Below are 9,053 nucleotides of genomic sequence, written 5' to 3' on the forward strand. Positions count from 1 at the left end.
CTGGAGTGCAGTGGCATGATCTTGGCTCTCTGCAACCTCTGCCTCCTGGGATCAAGGGATTGTCCTGCCTCAGCCTCCCGAGTAGTTGGGATTACAGGTGCCCGCCACCACGCCAGCTCATTTTTGTATTTTTTTAGTACAGACGGGGTTTCACCATGTTGGCCAGGCTGGTCTTGAACTCTTGACCTCAGGTGATTCACCCACCTTGGCCTCCCAAAGTGCTAGGACTGCAGGTGTGAGTCACCGCACTCGCCAAGTTTCTGTTGCCTTGAGCCACTCTTTCTGTGGTACTTTGTTATAACGGCCCTAAAAAATGACGAGAGATAGAAAGTAAATCTCTTTGTTTCTGCATATACTAAAACAGATGAGTAGATTTCTAGCTCCCTTAGGGTCTGAAGTTTTAAAAGAGAAATTTCTTATACTTATGATAATCATGATACTGTCATTTAATGCTTGGCTTCCTACGTCAGTGACAGCCTTACGTGTCTTCCTCCCATTGCATTAAATATTGCTTCTCCCAGGCACCATATTTGTATTTGAGGAAATTATATCATTGCTTTTTTCCTTCATGAAATCTTCCCCAATCTTTCCAACAGGAAGTAGGCCCTCTAATCCCTAAACTTCCTCAGCACCATATCTGTACCCAATGTGGCAATTTTCTTCACCTCAAATGTCTCTGGTTATGTATAGGAGTGACATCTTCTCTAGTGGATAAACCACTGGAGGGAAGGGTTGAGGCTTTTAGGTCTTAGAACAGTATTTCCCACTGCACTTAAGACAGTGCTTTCTATTTAGTAAGTGCTGCATAAATATTTAAACATTGGCTGAGAAGTTTTATGAGAGTTTATGCGATGAAGGTGTCCCAGAGCAAAACTTACAAGTATGTTTGGATTGGAAGATTATGATCGAACTCTTCACTACCGGTCACCGCTTGCTGGACTCAGCAGGCACTGCAGACACTGTACGCTATGTGAACAGGGTTCTGTAGAGCTTTGTAATGCAGCATCCCCTTTTACTACCTGGATCTTTCATAACCACAGGGTTATATCTTTCACCACACACCCTTAAAGGATGTGGCCCACAGAAAAAGCCCACCAGAGTGACCGAAAGCATGGCTTTGTGCCAGATGTCTTGGGTTCTGTGTTGCCCCACTCAGACCTCCCTTCACAAGAACCTACTACATAGGCCAAGACCCCAAATGTTGCTTTGCCCCTCACCAGAGCATTCATGGCAACACAAACTTCTAGGCTGCTCCCAGCCAAGAAGATCTGTGAAGTCATCTGAGGCTCTTCCTACCCAGTCCTTTCTTCCCTCTCTCCCTTCACAGATTTCACACCTGCATCTCAGTCTGAAGGCTTCTCCTGCCCCCTCCTCCTGTTTCTGCTCCCTTTATCCTCCATGGGTGTTGCTCCCAATGAAGCTCATGCATCTCTCATCTCATCTTGGTGTTTGCTTCTCAGAGGACACAGGTTCAAATCTTGACTCTTATTTGCAACCTCAATGTGTGACTTTGGGCAAATAATTAAATTCTTTTCAGCCTTGGTATCCTTATTTGCAAAAGTAGGGAAAGAACGGCATCTATTTCACATGGCTGTGGCGAGGACTAACTTGTGTGTAAGGCACTTAGAAAGTACCCATGTGGTGAGCACACTGTGCTTGTGATCATGAATGCTTCAGTGTCTGGCCTGAAAAGGCATTTGATCAATGTGTGATGAATGTTAAAGTTAGAAGTAAACACTGTCATTACTGCAATTATCCATGCAAAGTATTCTTGACTCTGTGTTATACGGATGACATTAATTCTCCACTCCCCTTGATAGATATCGCTATATCTTCATCTTTAGATTGACCTGCAGAATAGCATTCTGAAGCTATTCCAGGATGATTTCCCAAGTTCCTAAGCATTCCATTATTGTTTTAAAGAAAGAAATTATATCAATTAAAATCAGGCTGGGCACAGTGGCTCACACCTGTAATCCCAGGACTTTGTGAGGCCGAGGCTGGAGGATCACCTGAGGTTGGGAGTTCAAGACCAGCCTGTCCAACATGGAGAAACCCTATCTCTACTAAAAATACAAAATTAGCAGGCGTGGTGGCTCATGCCTGTAACCCCAGCTACTCAGGAGGCTGAGGAAGGAGAATCGCTTGAACCTGGGAGGCGGAGGTTGTGGTGAGTCAAGATTGTGCCATTGCACTCCAGCCTGGATAACAAGAGCTAAACTCTGTTTCAAAAAAAAAAAAAAAGTCAAATTCCTTGCTTATGCTTATTTTCACTTGTTCTTATTTCCTTACCCTTTGTGAAAAAGAAGAATTGCTTTTGTCCTGTTTATGACAGTAAGGAAAAATACGTCTCTACTCATTCTCCTTCTCTCTAGACTAAACATTCCTAGTTCTCCTAATGCTTTCTTTTTGATCTTCATTTCCAAACTATTTATCACTTGCTCTCTTTTCCTGAATGCTCTCCAGTGTTCCAAAAAGTTGAGCCATGCATTGAAGAAAGTTCTCCAAAAGTCGCTTGAGTGATTGCAGATAGAAGCAACAAGAACTCTGCCTGTCTTTCCCTCAAGGCCGTGATTAATAAAACCTGAGGAAGGCAGTTTCTTGGTTTAATTCACAGCTTCACTTTATTCTCTTTACTGGGGCAGAAACCCATACATTAATAAGAAATTAGGTGGACGGGGACTGTTTTCATGTCTCGGTATAGTGGTATAAAAGAAATTCAGTAATGAAGAATACCTATTTCCTAGCTGGAAAAAAGTGCACTCATTTATTATTATTAAATAGCTAATTTGAAAAGCTTGTATTATTATTTAACTCATGTATCACTTGCTGATAATTTTATAACTGAGAAAATTTTTCTGGGGCTATAACTTAAATTAAAACATGCTCTAAAGTTGTGTTTCAAAAGAAAAATAAAAAAGAACCCACCAATTAAAAGCAGTATTTTGTTCTATAATACATCCTTCCTGGCAGTGAAACTATTTTATGGTTCCAACGTAAAAGCCTTGGTTAGAATGTTTTGTTTTGGATCCTGTTTTTAACTGAGCACTACCTTTGTGTTACTCATTCTTATGATTCTGTATTTACTGAGAGTGAATATGAAGCACAATTCATGGCCACCAGAGCTCTGATCTATAGTGTTCACGAGCATAATAACCACAGATAATTTGTGCAGACTGGATTGGTGGTCTCCGTTGCGTATATCGGTATCTGTGACAGGCAGAATCTAGGTCACAAGCTACCAGGCTCACAGCACAATGCCTGGCATTGTGTCAGTTATATGAATCCATGGAAACGAAGAGGAGAAGCTTGAATTTCACCCATAGCATCATGGGGAAAATGATGGGTTTTTTGACAGAGGCCGAAATACTGTCTGGCCATTTCCTCCTTCCTTTGGGATATTGGGATGATCCAGAGATACTTCCCAATAAACTAAGCTCAGTTAGCCATGCTTCATTCAAACTCAAAGGCATGGCCTTATCTCTAAATAAAATACATGGAAGACAACCACTCAGGGGGGTGGAAATCAGAGATTTAGGACACCCTGGGCTACAACAACAACAACAGTATAGCAGGGGACAGGAAGGCTCCAAGACAATGAGGCTTAAGGTTCCCTAAAACTAACAGAGCTGTGCTTTTAAAAGCTTGTCATCTGAAACTAACAGAGGATTGAGAAAGAAAATTAGTTTGACATTCTGAGGACCTAGTGTTAAAAAAATACTAAAAAAAATTTGCTCCAAAAAAAAAACCCAGAAACTAAATCTAAATTAAATGTAATTATAAATACTTAAACGCACACCCCCTCATAAATTTCCCAGCTGCCCTGGATGTCTCTCACAAAAGGAGGTGCTGGAAGAGAATCAACAGGTAGGAGATACAAACACCAAAGGAAAGAATAAGACTTTCTTGGTTAAGTTTAGGCCCATTAGTCCAACTTGGCTTCAGATAGTTAAAATTCATGCTGGAGTCACTTTGGAATGTTTGCAACCAGTCATTTGCCCCAGTTAAGAACAAAGTTAGGACTGAGCATAAGAATGCAAAACAAGCAAAAGTCATTAAGAAGAAGGTAGCCCAAGAGTTACAGGCTTTTATGTGAAGCTATGGAATCAGGGAGTCATTTTCCCATCCATTCCTTTCTCATGATTAACTAGATTCTATCCCTGTGTCTTTGCTCTCTCTATCATCCTCTCTCCTTTCTGGAAAACCACGTCTGTCAAAGTCAGGGGTATGGTAAGTGGGAAGGCCTCTGGGCTGAGATTGAAGACCCTTGAGGCTTGCACTTAGTGCTAATACAAGCAGTGTGATTCTGAACTCAGATTCTTCGAGAGTGAAGTGAAAAGGTTAGGCTGCATGGTCTCTGCCTGCTCGGGCCGCAGTAACACAGTACTGCACACTGTGCAGCTTAAGTAACAGAAATTTATGTCCTCACTCAAGGCTTTGACAGGGCTGGTTTCTCCTGAGGCCTTTCTCCTTGGCTTGCAGATGACGTCTTCTCCCTGCGTCCTCACGCGGTCTTCCCTTTGTTATGTCTACGTCCTCATCTCCTCTTCTTATAAGGACACCAGTCGGGTTGGATTTTGGCCCACCACATGAACTCATTTTACCTTAATTCCCTCTTTAAAGACCCCATCTCCAAATACAGTCACATTCTGAGGAACTAGGGGTTAGGACTTCCACATACAAATTTGGGAAGGGATACACTTCAGATAATAATCTCCAAGGTTGGTTTCCGTTCCAGAGTTACTGGAATTTTTTCTCTTTCAAGTACTGATTTTTTATTAATTTATCTTTCCAATACTAACAGGGAAGATTCAGCCTGCTATGTTTAGAAAAGATTGCAAAGGACTGAAGTTGTACTTTTCAGCTATCTATAACCTTGGTCTCTTTAAAACAAAGCCATTCCAAGCCCAGCATGGAGGCCTATCTCTGTAATCCCAGAACTGTGGGAGGCTGAGGCAGGAGGATTGCTCATGGTGATGTGTGGGCCTGTAGTCCCCCAGGAGTTCAAGGCTGCAGTGAGCTATGATCACACCACTGCACTCCAGCCTGGGTGACAGAGCAAGACTCCGTTTTGTTTGTTTGTTTGTTTTTTAAAGCTATTCTGTAGGGCAGAGGGCACTGTTCCAGAGAGTCTGTGAGTAAACCTAAAATTTCTGTACTTTCTCAAAAATGAGACCATTGCACCTACGGCCATTGGAAACTCTTTTGAAAGAGACTTGCCTATGAGAATTTTCTAGGATTACTTTTTGAAAGGCATCAACACTTTCACCTCACTGTCTTCAGGACTATCCCATGCCTTGGCTATGTTCTTTCAGATTGCAAAAGACAGAATTTGTCGTGTTCTGTTTTTTTCATAAGGATGCAAGAGAAGATAAGGAAGGCAAGATCTCAGCCACTTTCAGCAAAGCTTTGTGGAGAATGCAACATCGTTCAAGACACCATGAAGCTGCACGCATCTGGTCTTCTTGTTTCTTCAGGGAATAAATTGATTGTTCTCTGCTTCAGGTGACTTGAGGAGACAAAGTGATCCTCCATTTATGTCTCTGGCTCTACTTTCCCTGCTTCTACCTGCAACTCTCTGGTGTCTTTGGTGGGTTCCAACTCTTTGACAGGGAGGGTGAGTGCTGTGGACAATTGGCCATCAGTGCACCCTGACTCTATTGGAAAGAACTCTTCTACCAGGCCATTCCATTCTCACAAGTGAGACTAAAAGAGATGACTCCCTCAGTTGTTTACCTCTGGTCCTATCAACCTGATGATGAGGCCACTTAGTTTTAAGTAAAGTGACAGATGACCAAAGACTTTCTTTGAAAAGACATTGGGTTGGCCAGGCGCGGTGGCTCATGCCTGTAATCCCAGCACTTTGAGAGGCTGAGGCGGGCAGATAGCCTGAGGTCGGGAGTTCGACACCAGCCTGACCAACATGGAGAAACCGTGTCTCTACTGAAAATACAAAATAAACTGAATGTGGTGTCACATGCCTGTAATCCCAGCTACTCAAGGGGCTGAGGCAGGAGAATTGCTTGAACCCGGGAGGTAGAGGTTGCAGCGAGCCGAGATTGCACCACTGGGCTCCAGCCTGGGCAACAAGAGAGAAACGGTCTCAAAAAAAAAAAAACAAAACAAAAAAACAAAAAAAACCCCAAAAAACAGACATTAGGTGTTCTTGATACTTTAAGATTTCATAGATGCAGAAAATGCAAGTCAGCAAGCACCTCACTGAGTATTCCTAGGGTATTCCATCCTTTTCTTCCATTTACTAAAAAGCTAAAGAGTAGTTTATATTCATTGCCTTCACTTTTGCATCTTCACTTTTTTTATGCTTCATTTCTTTACCATATCCCTGAAATCCTGGCAGTCTGACATCTGAGAGCTTACCTTCTTTCTCTTAACTCTAACTGAAATTAACTCCCAACTTTAATATCCATTTGTCTTTCTCTCCCCCAACTTGCTGCTGTGTTTAAAACTACTGATTGACAACCCTACTTGTAAAGCCCTACCTTGGCTTCTATGACTGCATTATCCTGGGGGTGGGCAGCAAACCCCAGGGAAAGCCTTTCATCAATGAATCTGGATGTGAGTCCTGATTTTTCTCAATACTCACTATCTATGTCACACTGTGCATGTTAAATTTGTTCAATAAGCTTTATTTTTGTGCACCTAGTATATTTGTGATGATTGAGTAATGGGGAAGAATATATTTGTGATGACTGAGTAATGGGGAAGAATTTTGGATAACACCAGGGTTTGGGCTTAGGTGAATAAGAGAATAAATGTGTAGATATTGAAGGCTTACTTCTTATACCTAATTAGATGCTAAGAGAGATTAACTCCACTTCTATCATGTCTCCCAGGTTTATTCCTCCTTCATTTTTATTACCTTGGTAGAACTCTTCACCACCTTTGACTTGGCCTAGTAGTTAATGAGCTGAGTTCTGAGCAGCTTTTGGGATTTCCAGGGAGATTCCTCAGGGATTTCTCTTCATTTTAACAAGGTTAGCTCCACTTTCATCTGTTTTATTTATGTGTTTGTTTTTTTTACTTGAAGAAAATATTTTATTTTTAACCTTAATAAGAAACGACACTTATCCAGTTACTGATTCTGCCTCATCATTGGTCTCTATCTTCAGATCACCTCCCATACAATCGATCTTAGAGTCAGTTCTCTGATTACTTATCCTGAAGCATATTTCTGATCCTGTCATATTGCACTGCCCGGAAATCCACTGTTCAAAATGGTAGCCCTCAGACATTTGACTACTTAAGTTCGTTAAAATTAAATTAAATTAAATTAAAAATTCTTAGTGGCACTAGCCATATTTCAAATGCTAAATAGCCACCTGTATCTAGTGGCTGCCATATTGAACAGCTCATAGTTAGAACATTTCCATCATTCTGGAAATTTCTATTGGACAGAGCTGTGCTAGATAGCCTGACAAACATTTCTCGCCTTGGCATTAGGATTTAAAATCTTATCTTTACCTCGCTCCTCAGCTGCTGTTTTCCTCATATAATGCTTCTGTAAGACTGAACTGTTTTCAAACATACCATACTCAATTCCTGCTGTCATGCCTCCAATTACCCAGCCCCACTTAGAGTGTCTTTTGCTCCATCACTGAACACCCCAATCCTACTTCCCATGGAAGGACTCTCCTTCATGAATCTAATTTCCCAACTCAAAAGTAATTTACTCTTCCTGTGAACTCTTACAGGATTTTAAGTAAAGCACTCTAATGTCATCTACTTCATTTCTTCTAGAATTATAACTATCTATACATGTATTTTAGCCCTTTAGTTAGTAGGGGTTCTTCTGGAAGCTGATTCTGAGACAAGGATTCAAATCTGAGTAGTTTAGCTGAGAGGTGATCCCAGGAATCATCAGTAGGGGAGGGGGTTAGTAAAAGTGGGAGGCGAAGGAAATCAATTAAGGATGTATTATCAGTTCAGTTACTGATGTGGAGGACTAGACCTCAATCGCACTGGAGGACAGTGTTGAACACAGTTATCCCAACCAAGGTCAGGGAGGCTAAAATGTTTATTCACCAATGCCTTGCCCATTATTTATTTGAGGGCTTCCAGGGAAAATCATTCTTGGGTATTTCTATTTTGTCCTGCATTCAGCACAGGCACACTTGGCCAGTAAAGAAAACCCCTCCAGCAGAGAATTGCAGGTACTCACAGCAAGAAGCCTTTCTTATGAATGGAGGATGGATGTGGAGCTGGTCCAAGCAGGCTGCCTACTGCATCTGCTATGACACTCAGCAAACTGGAAGGTAGGTCCTGGAGGGCTGAGGTCACATGAATCATAGATGTACGTCTCCCTCAGTGACCTAACTAACACAGGCAATCAGCCAAGAGTTGTTCAGTGAATGAATGCATTATCCCGAAGATATTAGGTACTGGAGAAAAATTCGTCATGGAACTCATTGGTTTGGGTGGGTCAAGTCACTTGCTGTCAACTGAGATAATCTCTGACTAGACGGACCTATGCTTAGGGTTTTCTGTTGGCTTTGATGTTCACTACTTATGGACTGAACGTTGTACAAGTGTGTGAATTCGTTCACCCAGACTGTAAAGGAGCTTTGAGATTGCTTCAGAAGCAAAGGAGCTTATATCTAGAGAGGAATACTCGGGAACATCCACTGCAGCTTAGATGCCTGATGATGCCATTGTCACAGCCACCAAACGAACCAGGTTTTTTCATTTCAGCCAGGCTTTGATACAATCAGCCCTCTATCCCAGTCAGGAGAGGTGGGAGTGCAGTGTAAGACTTGGGAATCTAGGAAGAAAATGTGTGTGTGTGCGTCTATGTGCATGCATAGCATGTGTGTATATGAGTGTAGTGTATAAGCTATGTATGTGGTATGTGCATGTGTGGGAATGTGTTTTTATGGTGCATGTGCTGTGTGCTGTGTATGTTGTATGTATGGTACACATGTGGTGTGTATATGCGTGTTTATGTGTGTGATGTGTACATAGTTGTGTGTGTGATGTGTATGTGATGGTGTGTGTGGTATACACGTGATATGTGCATGTGTGTGATGGGTGTAGGG

Source organism: Macaca thibetana, chromosome 4 (genome assembly GCF_024542745.1).
Source record: "Macaca thibetana thibetana isolate TM-01 chromosome 4, ASM2454274v1, whole genome shotgun sequence".
In the NCBI taxonomy this organism is placed as follows: domain Eukaryota; kingdom Metazoa; phylum Chordata; class Mammalia; order Primates; family Cercopithecidae; genus Macaca; species Macaca thibetana.